Here is a 25141-nt window from a genome sequence, read left to right as displayed (position 1 = left end):
ATCAAGGCATTGTATGTTGTTTTTGAACTTCTCTAAAGAGTGCTGCCCACACAGGAACATGTGCGGGACTCATTCTTGCAGGTCATGTTTGCTAGAAGAAAATATCTTGATTTCCCTTCAGAACAAATTTAAAGGAACCAATTTTAATTTTAGGAGCCCTGAAAGTGAGAGTGATATATATAAATAAGCTTTTTTTTTCGTGCTCGCAGCTAAAAAATGCGCTAATCACCAGGAAATCACGGAATAACAGAGCATGTGAGGCACAGAAAGTGCAGTCAGCGGAAAACTGTGATAGAATATCTGTGATAGAATACCTGACTGCCACGCAGAATTCTTGGGCCCGATTCCTGCTGGGATCCTAATTTTTGTTTGCATTCGTCGGGTCAACACTGCCGATGTCAGTTTTTCCTAACGCTCTCGTATTTACATTGCCTGTGTCTGTCCATGCCGATCCTGGGTAGATATAAGCTGGCAATAACCTGTGGCGCATACCCGTATACTGCGGCCCGTGGTAAACGCGTTATGTGCGACACGTGTCTGCAGGAAAGGATTTGACGACGTACGCGACAGGAGTTTCACGTTATTCATATTGGTGTGATCGGACAAACATTCCCCGAAAAGGAGGGGGAACTAAAGTCCCTAGAGGGAAAAATCTAGGGACTTTAGAGGGAACTTCCTGCACAGGTGTGCAGGTGCCATGCGCAGCGGCTGTGCCCGCGCGTGAACCACGTCGGACGCGCTTTTCCATGCGTTCCTTCCACCTGCCGATGCGACGTTGCCGGTACCAGGCTGGTTTTCCCTGCCTGGGGATCTCCGTGGAAACAAGCGCGCTTCGGAGGAAAAAAGGGCGAGCAAGGACCACGAGACCGGCGCGTGATCAGCGGGGTGTCCCACGTGATGCCCCTGCGCCGATTGGACTGTGCCGTACCTGAACTACAGTGTACTACCTGAACTACGGACCTCCTTGCCCTCTCGCCATCGGCTACCACCAATGGGGGAAGAGGCCAGTCTTGATGATCGGGGAGAAGGCTCGGCGTAGTCGTCAGTCAACATTTGAAGATGTCTATGTAACCATCTGACTCGCTGTACATATCTGTAAATGCAGTTGTTGTTTTGAAAGACAAGTGGTCCTGAATGTCGGGCCCCACGCTCTAAGGTCTCCTAACCTTCGTGGTGGCGTTGGCACCCACGTACCCGTTCCCCCAGTCGCAACAATATCATGACCAGACAGTCATATTCGTCAGCCCCTCTTACCCTCTCATGCCACTTTTGGTCTACACCAAGTTACGGAGGGGATCGCCAGAGCACCCAGACGTAGGCGGCTGGACGGATAGATAGATAGATAGATAGATAGATATAGATAGATATAGATAGATATAGATATAGATATAGATATAGATATAGATATAGATAGATAGATAGATGGATAGATAGATATGGATAGATAGATGGATAGATAGATATGGATAGATATAGATAGATATAGATAGATATAGATAGATAGATATAGATAGATATAGATAGATAGATAGATAGATAGATAGATAGATTCCCTTAATCGGGCTACGATCACCATGCGCGCCGAACACCACCAGGTATGCAGGTATGCCTGACTGATTATATGAAGCTGTTCACGATAGCTTGTTCAGTACAACATATTCCTGCACTCTTGTTATTGCGTACGTCGTCACTGTTGTTTCGGCACTAGAAGAGAACACTCAAAGATCGATTAATCACCGCATCTTATGCGAAGTAAGCCACTGACTCATTCTGACACTGCAAGCTTGCTTCGTCAGTTGCGGGATAAAAGATAACTTGCGGCAATCAACCTGGACGCCAAGGCTATATGGAACAATTAGGGACTTCTGATTATGTTCTAAGCTTCATTTAGTGCCTCTTGCGACAGCTCCGAAGAGCTGGGAGGTACGACCTTAACAAATTACGAATAATACGAATATTGACTTGCGTGGGCAGGCGAATTTCGCAACGCTGTAATTGCCATCCATTAACTCGCTGTGAGGCGTGCAGACATAATGAGACTTGTACTCTGGAGTATGAGATCAATGTTTGAGATTGCTTCATTGACGTAGCTTTCACCGTGAGTAGGCTCTTTTGAAGCTGTAGAAATACGATTGTCGGGTATACAACGGAAGGCGCCCGGGAGTAATGGCGCGAGTATTGATCAAGTTCATTTATCATCGCTATCAGCAGTTCTTGCACGCGTTAATGCAGTATTCGCGAAAGCGTTCTTCTCCTGTATTATTTCTCCCCCTAATTCTGCCTTGAGCAGATGGCTCGGCAGTGCTGGTGATGTGAGCTTTGGAAAATCGGACCCTTGCGTTATGTTTACTTACTGTCGACATATAGCGGCTGATGTTTCAGTGTTCTTAGTTGGCCATACTTTTTGAGTTTTTTGAGAATGAACTGAAGCAGTGCTGATCTGAAAAAAAAACTGAATTAAGCATCTTATTGTGCGAAATAGGCAGAAAAAGGACAACAGTAATTGCTGAAGCAAGGTAAATCAGAATTGCCCCAGTTTTTTTTTTTTATGTATCCGTTACTCTAATTAGTTTCGTTACATTCATAATTAAAGAAAAAAGAGATTGTCGAAAAAAGTGTGACATTGCGGTGTAAATAGTCAATTTTCTCAGCTCCAGCTATCTTTAAAGTTTTGGCACTGACTGTACAGCGACAGCAACAACTTTAATTAATGGTCAGTGATGAGCTAATGCTTGAGGAATTAAGTGTCAGCATCGCTTGTAGATAGGATTATGGCTACGAATGGCAGGTATGGAATGGAATCAGTGTGTTTGTTAATTGGTAGTTTTTTACAGTTCTCGCACAACACAGTAAAGGCTCGTTAATTTGGTTTTCACAGGACCGGAAAAACTGTCTGAATCAACCGAATGCCGAATGATCGAAAGCATCAAGAATACAATAAATAAATGTCTATTACATTATTGCACTTTCATTTTCTTGAGGAATACGTAAATGCAGTAATTACTTTGCATACAAGCAGTGCAAAAAACACAATTTTCGTCATTTGCGACTTCGTTCACAATGTGAACGCGGCTCAAGACCTCCGTGCCTTAATCCTAAATCTGCTGTGAATTCATACCTTACGTATACCAACAACGCGATGGTGGATGGCGACCTAGCCTTTCAGAAAGCGCGCGACCGTTTGGGCCGTTTTCGTTCCTTTGCGTCGCACATTTGCGGTGCTTCACGCTCGGCACGCTCCGAGGATAGTCCAAATGAACAGGATTGAGGCCAAATATTACTGAATGAACGAGTTTGATGCCACTAACCAATGCTTATGCTGGCCGGGACGAGAGAACACGCCCGAATTATCCGATTTTCCGAATTAAAGAGTGTCAAATTAACGAGCTTTCGCTGAATAAGATAAAATAATACAATGTGGAAAAGGGGATAGTACCAGCGCTCATGCGTTTCATGCGAACCCTCTAGCCACTGTTTGCCCCCCCCCCCCCCCGTTCCACAATTTTTTTTTGCGTACATCACAGAATGCTAAAGACACGATCTTTAAGCACGTGGAGAAAATAGTGATTTCCTCAGATTTCTTCTAAAAGCATTTGTATTGGCCGAAACGCGCGAGTGAAGTCGTAAAATGATGTCGTTGGCTTGCGTTTTGAGGCTGCCTCCTAGCTTTTTGTGACAACTTGTGGTATTCAAAAGACACTTTACTGGCGATTTTCGCCGTGTGGGACGATACAATGGCGTGGACTAAACTGATGTGAAATTTTTTAAAAGCTGACAACAATATGACATTTAAACCACGTCGAATCGCATCCGCGTGCATCAGAATTATATGGAGGACAATTATTTTACATATTCGCTTCTGAGTTAATAAAACGCTAAAAGGAAGATACCCAGTTAGGACAATTATTTTACATAATCGCTTTTGAGTTAATTTTGTAAAAGGCTAAAAGGAAGATACCCAGTTGGGTACTACGTGATTGAAGAGGATAGTGTTTCAACGCCTTCTCTCTCGCGAAGGCGTGCTGAAGACGGTTTAAAAGATCAAGCAGCAGCGCCTCACTGGCAAATGAATAAATCAGTACAAGTTCGCTTGGAAGAAGTTGTTTGCTAAACACATAGTATCCCGCCTTTACTGTCCCGCGGGGCGCTCACTACTCAACTGCTGCATGACTTCACCTGCATAAAAGCGGCGTGTGTATAGCCTTGGTGAAACTTCATGGAGAGCGTCTATCATAGGGCATTCCCCGCGCCGGCACTAGCGCTGACGTCTTGAGGCATGACTTGGCTCCTGTAACGATGTCCGGGAACCCATTCCCTGATTTTATGGCCGCGCCGAGGAAAGGTCGCAGTCCCTCTTTCCTTTTCTCTTGCCGCGCGCAGCTTCTGTTCTCGCCTACAGTTTGCAGAAGCGTTTCCGGTGGCCTGGCACGCGCCTTTATGGGTCGTTCGAGGTGACATTGATGCATCGTTCGTTGCCGGCCAGCGCTAACAGAGTCTTTTGTGCCCCACTAACGCGCGGCACTCACGGTGCGACAAAGAACCCGGAGAGGATAGCGTTCGTGGAACGCCACACAGGATGTCTGAGTAACGGCCTGTGCTTACTCCTCGGCCAGGTGAGCGAAGCCGTGTGCTTGGAGCACTATGACTCTCAGATCGGCGCGCGCGCCCAATCGACGTCCGCGATCCGGACGACGGTTCACGCGCCACCGGTCATGCGAACTCGCGCGAGTGTATAGGCAAGGCAACACCGGGCATGCGGTGGTATACGAGAACCCTTCAAGCGATAAGGGTCGCAGCTGCACTTTAACCGAACTGCACTGGTTTTGTTCATTTCTAGGTGCGATACTTGAGCTCGCACTTGAGTAGCTGTCCACTTTTATGGTCCGCTCATCAGTGACGCGCGCTTAGGCAGAGAACGGCTCTAAGATATACATTGAGAAGGTTTCGCGTGTCGAGATTCACGGCAGGCTTTCGCGATGCTCAATCCTGAGAGGCTTCGTGAGAGTCCGTGTGGGCAGTTTCATTGGTGCGGAAGATATTTAGCTGGCAAAAATATAATGGTACCTCGTGTTACGCAAACCCACTCTCAAATAAATGCTTGAGGCAGAGCTGCTGTTTACGAAATGGGATATTTTGTAAACGTGTGGCTTTCCCATGCAAGTAAAGCTGCTATGGGGGCTAGTTGGTGCGAATACATGGCTGTTCGCGCTGCTGATCAAAATCGTCCAGTTCCTGGCTGCGCGAACAAGCCATCGCTTTCCCATGTGAATTCAGACGCTGGTTGGAGAGAAATTACCTGTACAAATGGAAGCATCGAGCACATGATTAATTCCTTTGACAGTATTGATAATTTCGCCAAAATTTGTCACCGCTTTCGTTCAATATTTGATTGTGATTATGGGAAAAAGAGACATCCACTATATATATATATATATATATATATACACACACGATGCATGTTTGTTTTCTTCTTTTATGTCTTTAATGGGAGCTTTTTCCTGCGCACTGATCTTCCCCATTCTCTTCCTGCGATCCACTTGTTACAGCATGAACATATTTACGGAAGTGGACTGTTCGGTAACAGGAAGGCGGCTTAGTCCATCTCAAAGCCTTTAGCCATTTCGATTCTCCCACGTGCCACTGGGCATTTGTTGCCTTCGTTAAACACAATGTGGGTTTTCTTCCGGTTTCAGTACCACACTTCCAACGCTTATTTGTTAATCTACCTAAGCTTTCGCGAGCGCTTCCGAACTTGCGCAAACGTGCCTACACTCCGTAATTGTTCAGCTTTTGTCTTCAACGCTCGCTGTCCTGGGAAACCTTCTCATGTGAGGCAAGGAGAAGAATGGGAACGTCTGCCGCACTTTCTTTCTTTTTTATTCGCCTTGTGGCTTCGATCGAGCGAAAAACAACGCCCTTTTCTGCATGGCTTCCTCGAGTTAACGACCGTTTGTGGCTGAGCGCCTCCCACGCAGTGGCTTCTTCCGTCGGGAGGCAGCCCCGGGGCGTCAAGTTCGCGTATAGTCGGAAGTCAGGTTTGCACAAGCGCGCGCGAGCCCTGGCAGAGCCGAAAAATTGCGCCTGCTCGCTCGAAGTCTACTGCCGGAGGCACCTGTCCGCGTAAAGGGCAGGTGCTTTGAAGTAAACTTTCTCTTCGAAAGCATGGGTATTGGTGACACGGGAAAAGCGCCTGGGAAACGGCATGACCTGCGTCGCTGGATGGGATGTTTTGTCACTTGGTCGAGAAGCAAACGTTGAATTATAACCATTCATTCTCAACAGCTAACTTCACTTGGAGGAGCAGTCCTGCCTTTGACGACGAGGTACCATGGAGTGTATGTGCACTCGCTCACTCGCTCACTCGCTCAATCAATCAATCAATCAATCAATCAATCAATCAATCAATCAATCAATCAATCAATCAATCAATCAATCAATCAATCAATCAATCAATCAATCAATCAATCAATCAATCAATCAATCAATCAATCAATCAATCAATCATCAATCAATCAATCAATGTGATACATCGTTCGGAAAAGAAAATGAGGGGTTGTATACCGTGTGATCCATATTAGCAAATGTGTTCGGATTCACGAGGAAGATAAAAAGGCCCAGCACATTACTGTCTATACCAGTAGTAGGAAAGAGGAGCCGGAGGCCACTGGAAACTGAAGACAGTCTTGTTATTGAAGGCAGCGCTACTTCTTCTCCCGATCAATACTCAATAGACCATTTTCAAGCAATTCCAGAACCCCCCGTGGGCGTGCGAAGCACTATATGGGAAAAGTGTGTACGGCGGGCCCGCCGGCTGTTCCGTCGCTCGCTGCTCGTTGGCGCCGTGGGAGCACCAAACGGAAAAAAAACGCGTCGCCGCTGGTTGACTATTATTAAATGCTGAATACTACACATGTCTGAACGCACCTGCATGTATTTCAACGCATGAAATGCGAAAGGAATGATGCAGTCAGTGTAGGTATTACCGAGCGGATGTATACCGGATGTAGCATTTAAGCGGCATGCGAGCTATCACGTGCCGATACATGCAGTCAAAACGTGCTATCGTGCGCAATGTGAGCTGGAACACCGAATTCGTATTTATTCAATGATTACTTGTTCACAAGCCGCTATGGCATTTATTGCCATAGCGGCTCGTGATCGGGTTTAACCAAACTGTAGGGAGGTGTTAAACTGTTCAGGTATACAGATGATTATTTGATTTCAACTGACAATTCACGCGCTGTACAAAGAAGTGAGCACATTCTAAACGTGTTTAAAGAAGGGATGGGACTAGAACTCACTTGTGAGATGCCTTGCTCTGATAATTTGCAGTTTCTTGATACATGCTTTTAAGTTTCACTGCGGAGCATGTTTGTGGGCAGTATAGCCCGCGTTCAGCGAAATTGGTGTTTAATTTCGCGTCGGCGCATTCGAATATTGTTAAAAGAGGAATTGGGATGTCAGGATTACGCACAGCATTGGAAAAAAAAACTTGCACACATAAGATGAAAGCTGCAAAGTGATCAGAGGCGGGATATACTGCGTATCGCAGTATCGGCTTGCGAAAATCTGTTCGCATGGCAAAGATAAATTAACACGGACGTCCTCCATCCATAAATAATAAAGAAACTAGAAATATTGCGGTTATTCCACATACGCATAAGAAGTCTCATGGCCTGAAGAACGTGGGGAAGCGATGTGGGGGTGAAGGTTGTTTGCCGCCCCAAATAAGCTTAGTCGCATTAAGGTCGCAGAGGTTTGCGATGGGCAAAGAAAAATGCGGTCAGAGGCATGCCAATTGTTTTGTAGATTGTGTAGGAGTTAACCGCAAATTTCTCTTTCTTGCGTCCACATGTACATCGGCCAGACTTGTCAATGTATTAATACGCGCCTCAGCGAGCATCGAAATTCATTGAATGGACCCGTCTCATCTCGCATCGCTATGTCAGTCATGAAAATGTAATCCCTTCTTTAAAAGCACAGTAATTTTGTACCATAAACCTAATCGGACAACGCCAGAAATTTCGGAGGCATATCATGTCACAAATAACGGCACACTTTGTTTCAGTCAGCCTTCTCAGTCGTTACAAGACAAGGAATTCAGCTTTATTAATCGACTGTAAGCACGCGCCTTGGTTGTTTGACTTTTTGTGCCTCTTTATGACACGCGCGACGCGCTCCCATTTTTGTATATATGCTTTTTTCACGCGTGCAATAAACTTTCAGTTGTGTGTGAGCGCTGCATGGTTTGTGCATTTCCTTCCTTGTACTGCTCCTTTCTTTTTTTCGCTCTAAGTATTATTCCAACCTGTAGTTATAGCACAAACGAAGGTAAGTAGGCACTTATCGTTCTTTACACATATGGTGCGAGCGACGCAATGAATGTATCTCATTTCCCAAATGCCGACTACACTTTCTAATGTACTCTTTAAATATCAGAACCTCACACTGTACTCGTCGACAGTGTCGATGGACGTTGATTCCAAATGCATCCGCGAATCATAGACCGCTCCTGCACTTCATAGGCAACCGAGTTGTATTTTTTTTTTCATTTATGCCGTAAAGCACGCTGGCGCAAAAAAAATAAATAAATAAAAGGTGACGCTTCTGAGCCGCTCAACTGGTCCAACAGTGGGACAGATGGAAATCGTCGTGAGGCCGTCGCAGCTAAACACTGAAGTTCGTGATTGAATTGCGCACTAACAAGTTGCGCACTAACGATCTCTCCAATGTTATTCACCGCGTGTTTACAGGAATTTTTCAGGGCCCTAGATTGGGAAGAATTAGGGATAAGAGTTAATGGAGAGTATCTCAGTAACCTGCGATTCGCTGATGACATTGCATTGATGAGCAACGCGGGAGACGAATTACAGCTCATGATTACTGAACTGGATACGGAAAGTAGAAGAGTAGGTCTGAAAATTAATATGCATAAAACTAAAGTAATGTGGAACGATCTTGGCAGAGAACAGCGCTTTGCGATAGGTGGCGAGACACTGGAAGTTGTAAAGGAGTACGTCTACTTAGGACAGGTAGTAACCGCGGAGCCGAACCATGAGAGTGAAATAACTAGAAGAATAAGGATGGGATGGGGCTCATTCGGCAAGCATTCTCAAATTATGAGTGGTAATCTACCACTATCTCTCAGGAGGAATGTATATAACAGCTGCATCTTACCGGTACTTACCTACGGAGCAGAAACCTGGAGACTTACAAAGAGGGTTCAACTTAAATTGAGGACGACGCAGCGAGCGATGGAAAGGAAAATGATAGGTGTAACCTTAAGAGACAGGAAGAGAGCAGAGTGGGTCAGGGAACAAACGGGGGTTAAGGACATCATAGTCGAAATCAAGAAGAAGAAATGGATATGGGCCGGGCACGTAGCACGTCGGCAGGATAACCGGTGGTCATTAAGGGTAACTGACTGGATTCCAAGAGATGGTAAACGCGTGAGGGGGAGACAGAAAATTAGGTGGGTAGATGAGATTAAGTTTGTAGGTATAACGTGGCAGCAGAAAGCACAGGACCGGGTTGATTGGCGGAACATGGGAGAGGCCTTTGCCCTGCAGTGGGCGTAGACAGGCTGATGATGATGATGATGAAGTTGCACCTTGCCAAATTCACTGTGTATAAGAAGTCCTGGCACGGCGCGAGGCCCGCGCGCTCGTCGCGGCGGCTGCTGCGGCGTACACACATTTCCAACGAGCGCTTGCGCGCCCGTTGGTGGCGCACGTGTGCTTGAAAAAAGGTCTATTATAGATATATGTGTCAAATAAGTGATATCTATGAAAGATTCATTTATGACTTGTAGCGCGAAAAGTTTTAATCAGTGGCACGGCCGCTGCATGCATTTGCATCCAGTGACCGTGCCAGTGGCAACGGAAGTTTCTCACCTCAAGCAAGTGCGCTCTGCTGCGCGCATGCGCGGCCGCTGTTTCGACACAACCTCGTTTTCAAAGGGCGCCACTTTCGCCTCCTCCTGCTCCTTTCTCCGCCTTCTCATCTTCCTTTTAATGCCGCAAGCGGCAGTCGGCTTCCATTACCACCACGGAGCAGTTTTCGTTTTGCCGCTTTTTCTTTCGCTGTGAAGCTTTCACTTTTCGTGGCACTGTTCGAGCATCGCCGCAACCAAGAAAATGAGATTTTAATCTTTTGCAGCACACGTCAACTTGGAGCTCGTGTGTCAGCTGAAAGTACGGTAAAGCGGTGCGCTTTTTGCTTTTCGCCACTTGTTGCCCTGTGGCACCCACGCGATCACGTCCAGCTACAAAGCTCTGAAGAGTCTACAGTCAAAAAAAGAAACCGGTCGCTCAACTATAGAAAGCCTATGTGCGTGACTTTGCTGAGATGCTTCTTGAGGTCCTTTTTGTATATTTTCTCAACGCGCGGAATATTTATACTTAGTTTATTGTCCTTGGTCCCGTGCAGCGCGTTGGGAATCCTCCAAGCGTCTTAAGCCTCGCCCACTGCGGCACAGAAGCGCCACCACGAAGCCCGGTTGTACCCATTTGAAACCGCTGGGTGGGCGGCCGGCCCCGGGGATCGAACCCGGTACCTCCCGTAGTGGAAGCTGACGCCCAAGCGTTTCGCCACCGCTGCGGGATCGAATCCCGGCCGCGGCGGCTGCATTTTCGATGGAGGCGAAAATGTTTGAGGCCCGTGTACTTAGATTTAGGTGCACGTTAAAGAACCCCAGGTGGTCGAAATTTCCGGAGCCCTCCACTACGGCGTCTCTCATAATCATATCGTGGTTTTGGGACGTTAAACCCCAGATATTATTATTATTAGTTTATTGTCCGCATAAGTTGGCAAGTATAGGATGGCCATTCTGAAATTCTATTTTGGCCACATCCCTCGTTTCCCAGATTAAATTAACGCTTTCAACGCCAGCTGAATGGAGATGACCGATCACCTCCGCGAACTTTGCCAAACTTTTCCTGCATAGTGCGCTCAAAACACAATGGTTAAGCAATTTGCACGATGCGAATGATTTGAAATAAATACTCGTGCCTTTTGCTTGCTATAAAAAATGTGCGGTGCGAATTTAGCTTTCGTTTTTAGGTAAAGCTTAGTTATGTGCGCTATTGTGATAATTTAGAGCCTACCTAAGGCTGACCGTGGCTTTATTAACTGGTATCGAATGCGCGATATGCGATAAGCGGTTACGTAGCCGCCGGACGTCATTGCAAGCTTGACCCGCAGTCTTCATGCACACTTTTAATGCCACTATTACCGCGGAGTAAGAATCTTAAGCGTCCACTCTGAATACATGGTATTTCAGTTTTCTGAAACCATGTTATACCGGCTGTCCCAGCTAACTTGGACCAAGATTAAAAAAAAAAAGCATGCGCTTGAGGAAAGTTCTACCTGTTGTATATTAGTGGTAGTCATGTGTACATACAATCTATATTTTTTTCATAGCTAAGCGCTAATTAACTAAGTTCTTCTAAGCGCTAATTAACTAAGTTCATGGCTAAGCGCTAATTCACTAAGTTTATTCTTGCTCGAATCAGTAAAATAATAATTTTGTTGCACCGCACCTCAAATAATCCCAGAATCAAGCATTTATTTTTTTGCTGAAATCTGCCTGGGTGGTTTTTTCCGAGAAAGAAACAAATGCGCGCAAAACCCGCCAAACATGAAATAGACGCACGCTCAAAAGGACAAACATTAGAAATGATAGAGTGCGCACCCTCCAGTCATCACCATTGACAGGCGCGCAGCACTCCGGTTTGGCAGCACTGCGCATGTCCAGGGTGATAACTGGACGGCGCACACTATAGCATCGCTAATGCTTGCCGCTGTTCCGGTTTCATTTGACGCTGATAGTATCTTTCGCCATGATGTGCCTTTTTTCAATTTGTGTGAAGCGCTTACCTGTCCCTGTGCTGCCGTGAATGCTCGTAATGGGAGTGGCGGGCTCGTCAAGCTGTACAGCTTTTAGTCGCCGCTTTTTTGTTTGTTTTTGAAATGGACAAATAAAAATTGATTGATTGATTCGTAGTTTTCATTGCCCTTTACAACGCAGGCGGCAACCAAAGGCAGACCGCGAGTTTTAAACAAGCTGCACTCGGATCAATAAAGAAAAACTTTGTACGATTTGTTGCCGGATTACTTATTGCAAATCCTGGCAAGCAAATGGATGTCTACCTTAAGGCAGCCAAGTGGAGCAAATGACTTGCATCAAGTTATTACTTATGTAAAACTTTTCTGATAAGTTCTGCGCAATAACAGTGTCAAGTGGGCGAAATGCTGGGTTCATTTAAAGGGCCAGTAAACAACCTCGCGGTCCAAAATTTATGATGGAACTTTTACGATGTGAACATGCTGCCAAAAAGAATCTTGCGAATAAGTGCTCTAATAAGGAAGTTGGTGTAGAACAACCAGCTTCGGTTGGTTTCAATTTCTCCCTCGACCTTCTCACCCTTCTCGGCAGCGAAGAGTACTAGGCGTAGCCCTTTGTCGTGACTACGCCCACTTTGCCAACGCAACACGACGTCAGCGATTACGTCATCGGCACGCAGCCAATGACCGAGCGTGGCTTCCTCTACGTGTCCCTCGTGCAAGAGAGGCACGGTGAGGAAGCGCAGTTCGAGGGTGCGAGGCACTGGTGAGGTGGCGAGGTAAACAAATATGCCACGGTGCATGCGCCTTTCTCCTAGCGGTAAATTCGCGAGACGCCTCTTGATCTTGGAGGCTTTCGTTCTGGCGATACCGCTTGTCCCGATAGTCTCGGGGCTCTACCGAAACAAGAAAATGAAAATGCTGACTGAGCAGCCAAAACTGCTTCACCGCAGGGCCAAGGCGCCGTTTCGTAGTGCTAAGGACCAATCGACGAAGTCGGTGCTACGTAACGTTGCCCATGGGCAAGTTTACGTCACTATACGGGGGCGAAAAGAACTGGTCAGGCGCAGGATAGGGGCACGGGTATTGCTTTTCGAAACCGAGCGTCTGCGCGGCGCGCAGCGCTGTGATATTCGCAAAATGTGATCGCCGCGGCCTTCTGCACGAATCAATGAGCTTGTTTGGAGGTGTATAAAAAGATCGGAGCCTGTTTACTGGACCTTTAATTACTGTCGCAATAACTATAGTACAAGAAAATACTACGACGGAGTAATCACTAACATATTTCAGTAGCGGTGCACTAAATCAATAGGCAATTAGTGTTCTAAAACACGAAGGGGCCTAGTTTAATCAAGTTTGTTAAGTCGTGGATACGTGGTCCCTTTCTTGCAAGAGGAGGTCCTGAGGAAATGAAAAACATGTCGGTAATTTCAGATTTCGCATTGAATGCAATTTGAAAACGCAGACTAATAATGCGAGTGCAACTTTTCTGTTTAAACGGTGTGCACAAAAATATGCCATACCAAAGTGATCAACGTAGGAAGACGTAAACGCCGAACCGATGGGTGGTCTTCACCGACTCCAAGGGAGCGCTACAGATATTGTTCAAACTCTTAAAAAAAAAACAAATCATCACCCGATTTCATTTCATATAGCGTACTTACACCACTTGGCTGTTACCACAGGTAACGTTATCACATTTCAGTGGATACCAGCTCATTGCGGTATTATGGCTAACGAAAAAAGTGGATGAAGCGGCATGCAAAGGACTTCAAAACCGAAATTATAGGCGAACCTATTTCACTAAATGTGATGCTTCCGAGCTGGCTCAGAGACTTGCTTCTGAAGAAAACAAGAGGCTCTGGAACCTTTCGACACATCATTATTCTTTCCTCTACTCTATCGACCCACATCTAAGAACAAGACTCTGCATAATTCCTCGACATCTGGAAACTCTGTACCATCGTCTTCGACTAAACAGTGCTTATGCAAACAGTTTACGGTACCGCTTCGGTCAAACCGAAAATCCATACTGTAATAACTGCGGCTCCATAGAAACTGTCGAGCCTATTTTGTTTGAGTGCCGAGCGTATGCCGAAGAGCGTGCGCTCTATGAACATTGCATGCATATGCTGACCAAAGAACTTTATCAATTGACTGTGTCTTGGGCCCTTTACCCTGCGCAACGCAACAGAGGCATGCGATGAAACTGCTATTCAGATAGTTAGAGAGCATCGGTCAGCTCGACAAACTTTAATGGCACATTGAAAGCACGTAATAAGTCACTGTCAGCACACGTCCCCGCCCAAGAGACAAAAAACTCAATTTGTGTTATTACCTCTTTTTAACTTGTTTTATATGTTTTAACTTGTTATATTTTTTCTATATCTCTATCTCTTTGTGTATTTCAGTCCCCAATCCCCTTCCACAGGCAGAGTAGCAAGTCAGCGAATTTACACACGCCGGCCAAGTTCTCTGCCTTTCAATAAAGAGCTGTCTCTCTCTCTCTCTCTCTCTCTCTCTCGTAAAGATTAAAAGATAGCGAATTTCGAACAGTGCTGGTTTTTATTTAACGCGAAGACGAAGCAAACAAGCAGAAACTTATTGTTTCATTTCGACTATCAGCGAGATTTGAACGCAGTGACAAGAAGAAAGTGTACGTAATTACATTGTGTAAAGGGGTAAAGAGTCCGAACGAAAGGAAAACGGCCTGCAATAACGCAGTTTGCTTTCTTTGGATAATCAGAAACATGGATAATAACCGGTTCTAGAAAGGCATTTCTCGATATATTGGAATTATGTTTTTACTGTGCTATGCCCTTGGGGTGTAATATCTCTACTTCGTACTCGAAAAATGATCCAGTCGCAATCTGTTGTGGACTAACTGGTTCCTGTATAGAAAAAAAAGGAAATGCATCGGCTACATGAAATATGAGAATTTATCTTCTCTTATTTTTCATGCGAATTACGTTGCTTCTGCGTAAAATGAGTACTCTTAAACGAAAACGGATTGCTTGAGTAATGGGGAGGATTTTCGGCGAATCCTATAGTGGCTGTATGTAATTTGGCGTCGAGCTTGGTAATGCAGATAACGAATTTCGGTAATGTGGGAGGTACAGTTAATAGTGCGTATGACTACGTACAACGAAATACTATCGAGAACGTAACAAAATCAAAAGGAAGGTTCATTCATGCTCGCAATCGCAGCGGATTTTACGCGTGGGTGGCGCCATGTGCAAATTGAACAAAGTGGAAGGTTGGGCCAGTTGGTGATTCATGATCGAAGTACACTGCGTGGTGGACAACGCGGACAACAAGAAGACGGGGACAAGCGCAGTCCCCGTCTTCTTGTTGTCCGCGTTGTCCATCGCGCAGTATACTTCGATCACAAATTGAACGCTGAATAAAGGTCTAGGGCAACGCTTAGAACAGTAGCTTTGAAACAAGAAAGAATAATATTCAACCACGGATTTAACGAGAAATTGGCGATAACGAAAAACTATCAACGTACACAACTTTTCATTTCTATTAACTTGCCGTAAAATAATAATTCTATGTTCATGGATGGCGGCTGCTCATCCTCCTTAAACGTGAAAGAGAAGAAAAAAGGAATACCTACGAGAGATACACTAGCCAGTACCCCTTACAGTAAAGCTTTTGAACGTGGGTTGCCAACATTATACTTTGATACCTTGTGAAGCACATAGTTCACCGTCATTGTTTAAAGCTCCTTTGCAGGGTACTCAGTAAAAAAAAGGTGGGGGGTGAAAATAACGACATTATTCATTGAAACGAGAAAGAAAGCTTTCCTCATTCGACAAATTGTGAGAATTAATTTTGTGTAAATGGTTACTTCAGTTATCAAGCGTCGCTGGGACTTTTAGAAAGATTTACCTAAAGAATAGACGCATCTGTAACGGCACGACGACTGATGTGTTGCACTCTGACGAAGCAAGACTACAGTGTTGTACTGCAGAGTTTAATTATATGCAATGCTGATGTTTCTGCACTGCGCCGTACACAAGCTAGCTAGGCCTAAATACAAACACCAGATTAGTGATTGCATACTGTCAGTTGTCGGCACAACGACCTAATGGACACTATTCTGGATGCTTGGGTTTTTAGCATTGTACTGCTAAAGCCAAGGAAGTGCAAACTAGAGCACTGCACGGGCCTGATTTTTCGGCCCGGGCCCGGCCCGGGCCCGCTTTACGAAGCCCGAGCCCAGCCCGGGCCCGTGGTTCCAAGCCTGGGCCCGGCCCGGTCCCGGGCGTACATGACCGAACCCAGCCCGAGCCCGGCCCGGGCCCGTGGTTCCAAGCCCGGGCCCGGCCCGGGCCCGGGCGTACACGACCGAACCCAGCCCGAGCCCGGGCGTTCTTGACTAAACTTGTCCAGGGCGCGCGTGTTCATGACCAGGCCCGGCCCGGGCTCGCTAGAGGATGTTTTGCTGAACATATCGTAACTGGCGCGAAGCTAGAAAAATGAAAAAGGGCCGGAGGAAAGAGACAGAGGAGCGCCAGCTAGCCGAAAAACAAGTTTTTCTAGAGGATATTAGTTGATGATGATTATTAATGATGCCTTGCGCTTTGTAGCTGGCGATCGGACGGAAAACCCGGTGTGTACATGCATCGAAATGTTGCTTTGCCCGCGGTGGTAGCTCAGCGGTTAAGCTGTGTCGCTGTTAAGTCCTAGGACGCGGGTGCGATTCCCGCGGCAACGGCGGCCGCATTATGATGGGGGCGAAATGCAAGAACACCCGTGTACTTATCTTTAGGTGCACGTTAAAGAACTCCAGGTGGTCGAAATTAATCCGGTCCCAATTACGCCGTGCCTCGTGATCATATCGTGGTTTTGGCACGTAATACCAAGGAATATAAATGAAATGTTGCCTGTATGGCACATGGCAAGTCATTACGATAACGGTATAGTGAAAATAAAACATAGCCACAAAATTTATTTGAAAGAAGTATACAACTAACATGAAAAAGCGGATAGAAGTAAACCCGGGACATTTTCTTTAATGCTATTTTCTACACTCGCGTTGGAAACATTAATTACACAATTTTTTAAAAGAGCCTCTTGATTAATAATTTGATCTAGCAAGATAAAAAACGTTAACGTTATATATGGTGAACAGCCACCAAAAGGAGATGAAATATAAATCGTTCATATTCTAACGTCGTCACGGAAACGTAATCGCCATGTACAATATAATTATATAATCAAGCTGCTACACACCACACTTGATGCTATTCCAGATGAAAGGTTTCACCCTTCTAAGCTCTACTAAGAGCCAGCGCTTTTCACGTGTCACTTCAGCTTGGCACAGAATGCCTTAGACCATGCAATGCACAACGTTCGCGGGTGCTCGAAGGCCCGACTTAGGCCTTATGAGTGGGCCCGAGTCCGGCCCGGCCCGCGGCCTCAAGCCCGGGCCCGGCCCGCGGCCTCAAGCCCGGGCCCGCCGGAAAACGTTTCGGACTGCCCAGCCCGGCCCGCGGGTCGGGCCGGGCCCGTGCAGTGCGCTAGTGCAAACAGCGTACACTGACATACCAGCGCCGTGGTGTTTATGTATGTTGAATTAAAACGGCAAGCTGAGCAAGCCGGTAATTGAACATACTTTTTCTATGCGGGCAGCGCGACCCCGACCTACACTCTTAATCTAGTTCCAGATAAGTTCCAGCTGTAAGCGGAACTTTTTTGCAAAAAATTCCGCTTCCGTAGCGCAGCTAGTGCTCCAGAATAAAGCTCAGCTATGCGGAACAGTGTTCGGTTCCGTGCACTGGGCCCTACGCGCTCCCGCGTCCCACTTACTAGCTGGATCAGAGTTCCAGCAGCTAGGTTTGTTTTAATAGCCCTATTGAACCTCTTTGCAGAACGTATATATATATATATATATAATCTATATATATATACTCTATATATATATATATATATATATCTATAATATTATATATATATAATATATATATATGTAGATTAAAAGAACAATTGCAATGTTACGAAATATCTATGAGGCTGCAATTGTGATAGCTTTCGCCCCTGCTTCACATGGGCCTGAATCGAAAGCTGAGCTATTGCTGATGGCACTCAACCCTATGAAATGCTACTCGCAGCATAACAGTACTGCTAACAAGGCCTGCTATTCCGGCTGGCAGTACAACATCAATAAGATGTGTGGAAAACACTTTTGACTCCTTTATTTTGCAGAAAACCTTTTCAGCATGGTGAGATGGAGACAAGTACAGCACATACAGGCAATGTAAGGCCAGACTAGAAACTCATGAGTAAACTATAGTACACAAGTTAGTACGATGAACATCAGCACACTTGGAATGAACACGAAACCTGCATATTCACTTTTCAGCCAGGTCAGCCTGTGGCTTGTCCTCGTGAGACAGCTATTCAGCTGCTTCAACAAAGCTTTCAGCCGATGTGATATGAAGCATTGCTCAAATGTGTTGTTCTTTACTAGGATGGTTTGCAACAACCCTAAAGTTTATCCAAACGCATGCGGATACGAGATCAAGTATGAAACAAAAAGTCAAACACAGAATCAGTCCACGTTCAACGGAACATCCAGGCCCAAGGCGCACAGTGTGTTTCTTGCATACAGTTTCTTTCGGATCCAGGTTCCATGACAACATACGGCCCCTAGAAGAAGCTTGCTGGTGTCATGCTGGTCCTAAAAAAAGTTTATTGCATCCCAATGTTAAAGCCTTATCATGTAGCAGTTTTATAACATTCCACCATAATATAACAAGCGCAGTGTTTTGAGCCACTCTTAAAGGTTGCAGATAAACATTAACCTCCTCAAATAATAAAATATATTCAGTCACATGTGGCAATCTACACTGAATAACAACAAGAAATGTGGAAAGAAAAGCTATTCGTGGGTTACGTTTATATTTATTGTTATTCAGGGCAACTTTATACATTTATGACAGGCCACATAAACCATAAACTTAGAAGACTAGACTGTTTGGCGATTCGGTGATTCATGATGAATGAAAATAGCGCGAACCAACGTAAGACAAGACAAAGAATGCTACAGCACAAGCTCATACTAACAACTGAACTTTTATTAGAAAGAAGAAAATATCTAGGAAGCCCAAACCACATATTCGCCACGGACAGAACCAAAAACCCTCAGATGTGCGAATTCAGGTACCTTATCTCTGCCTTATTTAACGCAAGGGAAGGCTTTGCCACACAGTCATCTCCAGCTTTCAAAATGAAAAAGAGCTTCAACGAGCTTACGTGCCATCTGGTCCCCATGACGTGTGAGCACTTTGGCATCAGACAAGCCAGGGAGTACACCTAATAATAATATCTGGGGTTTAACGTCCCAAACCACGATATGATTAGAGAGGACGCCGTAGTGGAGGGCTCCGGAAATTTCGACCACCTGGGGTTCTTTAACGTGCACCTAAATCTAAGTACACGGGCCTCAGACATTTTCGCCTCCATCGAAAATGCAGCCGCCGCGGCCGCGATTCGATCCCGCGACCTTCGGGTCAGCAGCCGAGTGCCATAGCCACTAGACCACCGTGGCAGGGCGGAGTACACCTACACTCACGACAGTGCAGGGTCAAATTTGACGAAGGCTGACCATTCAACATCGACGGTGATCTTGCAGGCGCGTATTCAGACAGCGGCCTGTCTGTCCTATATTAGCATTTACCGCACGTGAAAGGCACCTGATACACTGCTCCCCTTGCCACAAACCGAAGGGCTGTCCTGTGTTTCACCTTACATTCATGCCATTTCTGCGCAGTCCCGTCCACCTTCCTTTCAACCGCGGCGCATACTCTACAAAGCTTATTCTTAGCCGAAAAAACAACATCAATATCATATCTAGCACCAACCTTCTAGAGGACGATGGGAAACAGCGTGCAAGAAAGGGATGGGAAACACTGTGCAGAAATGGCATGAATGTAAGGTAAAATAGAGGGACAGCCTTCGGCTTGTGTCAAGGGAGATTTGTATCAGGTGCCTTTCACGTGCGGTAAATGCTATATAGGACAGACGGGCCGCTGTCTGAATACGCGCCTGCAAGATCACCGTCGATGTTTGAATGGTCAGCCTTCGTCAAATTTGACCCTGCACTGCCGTGAGTGTAGGTGTACTCCTCGCTTGCCTGATTCCAAAGTGCTCGCACGTGATAGGGACCAGACGGCACGTGAGCTTGTTGAAGCTTTTTTTTCATTTTGAAAGCTATAGATGATTGCGTGGCAAAGCCTTCTATTGCGTTATATGGCAGAGATAAGACACCTGGATGCACACATCTGGGGGTTTTGGTTCTGTTCGTGGTCAACATGTGGTTTTGGCTTCCTATATATTGTCGTCTTTCTAATAAAAGTTCAGTTGTCAGTATGCGCTTGTGCTGTAGCCTTCTTCGTCTTGTCTTACGTTTATTCGCGCTATATTTCATGATACACCATAAAATTTAATGGACTGCAAAGAACCATTTATTTTAAGGTGTTTTTAAGTATGTTTAAGCTGTTCTGAATATCAAACTTATCTGTAGAAAAGCCCCTTTTGTGTGCTCACTGACATTATATTTTTATTAGCCACTGTTCCTAGAAAGGATTAAGCACCTCAGTGCAATGAATTAATGCCACTTTGTGTATGTTTCCTCCCAGGGGCTCACCATAGATATTAAAGCAAATTCTGATTTTTTAGGACGTAGATAGCTGTCAATATGAACAGAGCTCCTCAAGCTGACCTTTTCCAGCATTCTATGAAGTTCACTTTCCATAGTGTGCAATGATGCCCCAAACCTAATCTCAACCTCCATGCCAACTGAAAATACAGTACACAGGGAACTCAAATGTCACATTCATTAGGCACATAGCTTTTCATAAAATAAATGTCTTAAGAAACACTCAGTGTATAAGTTTTTGAGTTAAGGTGGTTTGTTCTTGGGCACATTGAAAACTTCCATGAGCTCTTTTTAAATTGGTGAAGCTTACATACTTTGTAACAGAAGCCCCATTTTTCAACAGGCTATATTTCGCGAAAAATGGTTACTTTCAATCTATGTTTTTTTGCTCTCTTGCTTACAGCATAACTGTACGAATCACTGGGATTTGGCCTGTTCTAGTGATGTTTCCCGCCTTTTGCTTTTCATGCACCGTGCTTTGAAAATGGACTATGCACTAAGCATGTATACTCAGGAGCCTGTGCATTGAAAAAAGCATGCGGACAAAGGTGTGAACGCTGCTGTTTTTCAGTAGTGAAATGAAAATTTAATGGAAGAACATTTCGTTCAGAAGCAGCTTAAGAAAAAGACAGTTCACAAATGTGAAGCCATACATGCATAATGTTACATGTTTATGGAGATATGCTTACCACAGCTGCATTCAGAAGGTATACAGGGAGCTCCTCAACAGGATTTTGCTGCCGTATTTGAATGGTTGCACGCAGCAACATGTTCATTCTTGAAAGATCAATTCAATCTGGGTCTGTGACAGTTTCTGAAATTGCCTGTGAATCAGTAGGAAATATTACGTAAGTGCTATGCCACAAATACCCGTGAATTAGGTCACAATAATTATTCAAACAATGGCATCCAAGATGCATGCCATTAATGCATCTGCAGAAACAATGGTATACGTGCAGTGCTGACTTAATATGAAACCAAAAATTTTTTCCCAGAGCAAATGAAAATGACCGACAGGACTGGCTAAAAATTGTGGCCCTCACCCTTAGCTCACGCTGTGCTTCAGCGCACGAGATATCAGTTGTTAGTTCAGAAGTGTTAGAGGTCAGTGCAAAACGTGGTTTAATTCGGAATTTCCGGGTTTTTCTTGAGCTGCTGACTGAACGCATGAACCCAATCTGCAAAAGAACATATAATAAATACTAACACAAAAAGCTGCTATTCAGTGACAACTGTTTGGAAATGCCAAGAAACCAAATATTTTCTCATAGTTATATGCCAGAATAGCACTTTCAAATATATTCGGTGTTCACTATATACTGAAGCTGTGGCCAATTTTCGGCAGCAGAACACCACGCTGAACAAGATATAGCTGCAACATTAAACTGATTTTTTCACTGTGCTTCATGACAGCTGTTGTGATCACGCAGTCACTTCATTTAAAAAACAAAGCAACTAAAGCTTTTTGATAACAACGGCCAGGAATGCTTCAACCAAGCTCACCCATCCAAGCTGCTGAAGTTCCTTTTCTTTCCATACCATTCGTGGATAAACTTCATGTAGAGTTTCTGCAAAGGTACAGTAGTTCCACCTTCTGGCAGCAGGGTTAGAGCTTTCAATCAAATTGTTCTACCTGAAACAGAATTTGTGTAATGCTCAAGAAGTGCCTTAACTATGACTACGCCTCCAAGGACAAGTTATGCAATTTTTATTCACTCCAGCAATTCAGTGACTTCATCTCTTAGGTTTGCTGTCATGCGGCGGCGTGCCATAGTAAGGATTTCTTGGCCATGAAGCAGTGGATTTAAGCCCGTAGAGAAAGAGGGAAGTTTTTATCCCACTTCTGACAAGGTTCCCTTGTGGTTTCTTATGCATGGAATAATAAACACAATTAGTGACACAAATTATTAAATAATAGTTCATAGTCATTTTATTTTAAAACAAGACATCTGAAAAATGTTAACAGTAATGTTTGTCAACAGAAGTATTTTCACAAGCAATGATATATGGATGAATACTACAGGGACAGCTTTTTACTGGTCAAGTTTTACTTAGGCTCCAAATGTTTGACTTAAACTAAGAAAGATAAATGCAGCTGAGAGTATGATGAAACACTTTCTCAAATTATTAATAACCAAACACACTTTTTGTGCACGGAACTTACATAAATCCACTCAACAAAATAATGAATACTTGCCAGATGCAGCCGTTAATGAAAGAGCCTAACAATAGCCAAGTACAATGCTGGTTAAGAAATTGTAGGACAATTGTTACGGCAACGAAGCATAACAGCGCGAGAAACAATAAAAAATGCAGCCATGCTCGTATACATACACAGTCCAAAGCAGTCAAAACTTTTTTTAGATGTGACTGTTTCATGGCTTGTCTCCCTCAAAACAAAACAATTCAAATTTGAGTAAAAAACTTCCAGACCATAACATGGCAAACAAAGAATACCTGCTTCAAAAACTGAACAATATTGACTATTTTCAAAAACCCGGCATCTCCAGAAGCTGCCTCAGTCGTTCACTTTAGTAACAACATTGTCGCACATTATTTTTTGCACTGATCGGCCAACAGAATTTTGTGAAGAAACTGGCAAGCCTGCGTGAACAAAGGTCTAGACGGGACAGTATGATGCGGCCCCCGGTACGACGCGACGACCCCCCAACTCGACGCGACAACCCCCCCTCTCGACGCGAGGACCCCCCCCCCCCTCTCCTACATCGTCACTTCTTTTATGGAGGTCGACATGGTAGTGTCGGCCTTAAATGAGGTTTTTGCTCTTAGCGTATGTTTGCAAACTGCAACCTCGTGACATGCGTGCTGAAAATAAACATGATTTTTACTTCAATTTTGTACATTATTGTAAATTCACCAGTTTTCTGGCACCCCCTTCCCTCCCCCTCCCCGCCTTAGACATGCCGTCCGGGCCCTCCGTGTCGACTTCGTGCAACTCGGCCCTTTGCCTCAAAAGTTTGCCGACCCCTGCTCTAGTCGGTACCGCCACAGCGAGTTCGTTATTACGTTAGCTGTAGTGGGCCATAACATGTTCACATAACAAAACTGAATGCTTTAAAAACGTATCTTGGCTGTGAGGGAAGTAGCGCTACAAAAAAATAATTTTCGGTTATTATTCTCAGATAAGTTCGCGCTAGGCTCGAGTGCTTTTTGAAGAGATTGCAGCAGCAGTTGCACCAAACGGTACCACGCCAAATAAAAAAGTCGAACCTCGCATCAAACACTACGCTGAGCACTACGTTGTAGCATTTGCCACCGTAACTCTGTAGCCTCCACAACGCTCCGCTAGTAAACGCTTGTCGGCTATAGCGCGCTCTTTTCTCACAAAAAAATGTCATGAGGTCTCTGAGCGCGATGCATACCACTTCGCTGGAAAGACTGCAGAGGTCAGCCAGGAATGCAAGAAAGGCCAGCGCGAATTCTGTTAGCTCGCTTACGAGCGCTATTGTGGACGCAAACGATGTCATTCACTGGAACTCCCCTACAAAAACTGTTTAATACAGCAAACCTCTCAGTGACCCGAGTTCACAGCTGCGCACACCTAACCGGAACACTGTCCCTGCCGTCAATGGCATTCTAAAGTTCGCAATTTCTCAGCTGATTTCGCACATAAAAGAGCTAGATGGGGCTACAAATACGCTATTTACAATTGTCTGTGCGTTCACGCAGCCTTCTACAAGACGCGTAAACTTCTTTCATCATGCTGCGGTCGTTGAAAAGTTCAAGCCACACAAAACATTACGAGATGAAAGCCAGCGGGCAGAATGGCGGAAAGCATGCCGGGGATCCCCATTTATTCCCCGACTCGTCACTAATTTAGAAACAGTATAAACGTTCACCACTCACCTGAAGTGACCGCTGAATGAAACGCCAGGAGCGTAAACAGAAAAACTTGTGAACGATGGTCCAAGAATATCCGGAACTATGTAGACAAGCGTGATCAAATCTTCGACAAAGCACGCATGTTCACCGGCACAAAAAACGGCGGGGCGGCAGGCTCGGGCAAGCTTCTATTGCTTCTATAGTGCTGTGTCTCAGTAAGTGGAACTAGCGAAGCATTTGCTACCGTAACTCTGTAGCCTCCACAACGCTGCGCTAGTAAACGCTTGTCGGCTATAGCGCGCTCTTTTCTCACAAAATGCGCTGCAGAGAGACAGGGCGGCGCTGCAGTCGTTTCTTTTCCGGCGTCAGTCCAGATCTTGGTGTGCTTTGTTTCGTTGCAGCACTGTAGTGGTTTCGTAATCGGAGAAAGGGGTGCACTGAATGTAGTTTAATCTTCGTACGGACGCGCACGTTGCATTTTTTTTGTAGAAGGCACGACTGCGAAAGGCAGGTTACCCTAACGGTTTAAGTTTTTTCTCATTTTTATTCGCTTGCATTGCCACGCGGCTAAACATTCAAAATGAGTATAAATACATGCACGAAGGACCGTTTGAGGCAAATACGATATAAGCCATTTATCAAAAGTGTAGTTCATGTCCCCATTAACCTGGACACGGTGTGTCTTATTGGCTTTTGTATTAAGAGCTTCTGTTTTCTATATAAAGTGAAGGAAAGAGAAAAAGATGAGAACTGGTATAAGAATTTACTTACGTCGGCGGAGATGAG

General features: G+C 45.0%; 1 protein-coding gene and 1 long non-coding RNA gene across 2 annotated transcripts in view; one reads left to right on the top strand and one right to left on the bottom strand.

The window, feature by feature from the left end:
- LOC119406149 (synaptotagmin-15) overlaps positions 1-25141 on the top strand; it is a 323761-nt gene that overhangs the window by 25304 nt on the left and 273316 nt on the right. The window lies entirely within an intron of this gene.
- LOC119406165 (uncharacterized) lies at positions 18501-24509 on the bottom strand. Its single transcript, XR_005186556.1, has 5 exons — positions 24380-24509; positions 22016-22145; positions 21556-21690; positions 21202-21336; positions 18501-18532 (listed from the first exon to the last, which is right to left on the bottom strand). It is a non-coding gene; the product is annotated as an uncharacterized LOC119406165 (long non-coding RNA).

Source organism: Rhipicephalus sanguineus, chromosome 1, assembly GCF_013339695.2.
Source record: "Rhipicephalus sanguineus isolate Rsan-2018 chromosome 1, BIME_Rsan_1.4, whole genome shotgun sequence".
In the NCBI taxonomy this organism is placed as follows: domain Eukaryota; kingdom Metazoa; phylum Arthropoda; class Arachnida; order Ixodida; family Ixodidae; genus Rhipicephalus; species Rhipicephalus sanguineus.
The sequence above is the reverse complement of the archived record's forward strand: the minus strand, read 5'-3'. Positions and strand labels throughout refer to the sequence as shown.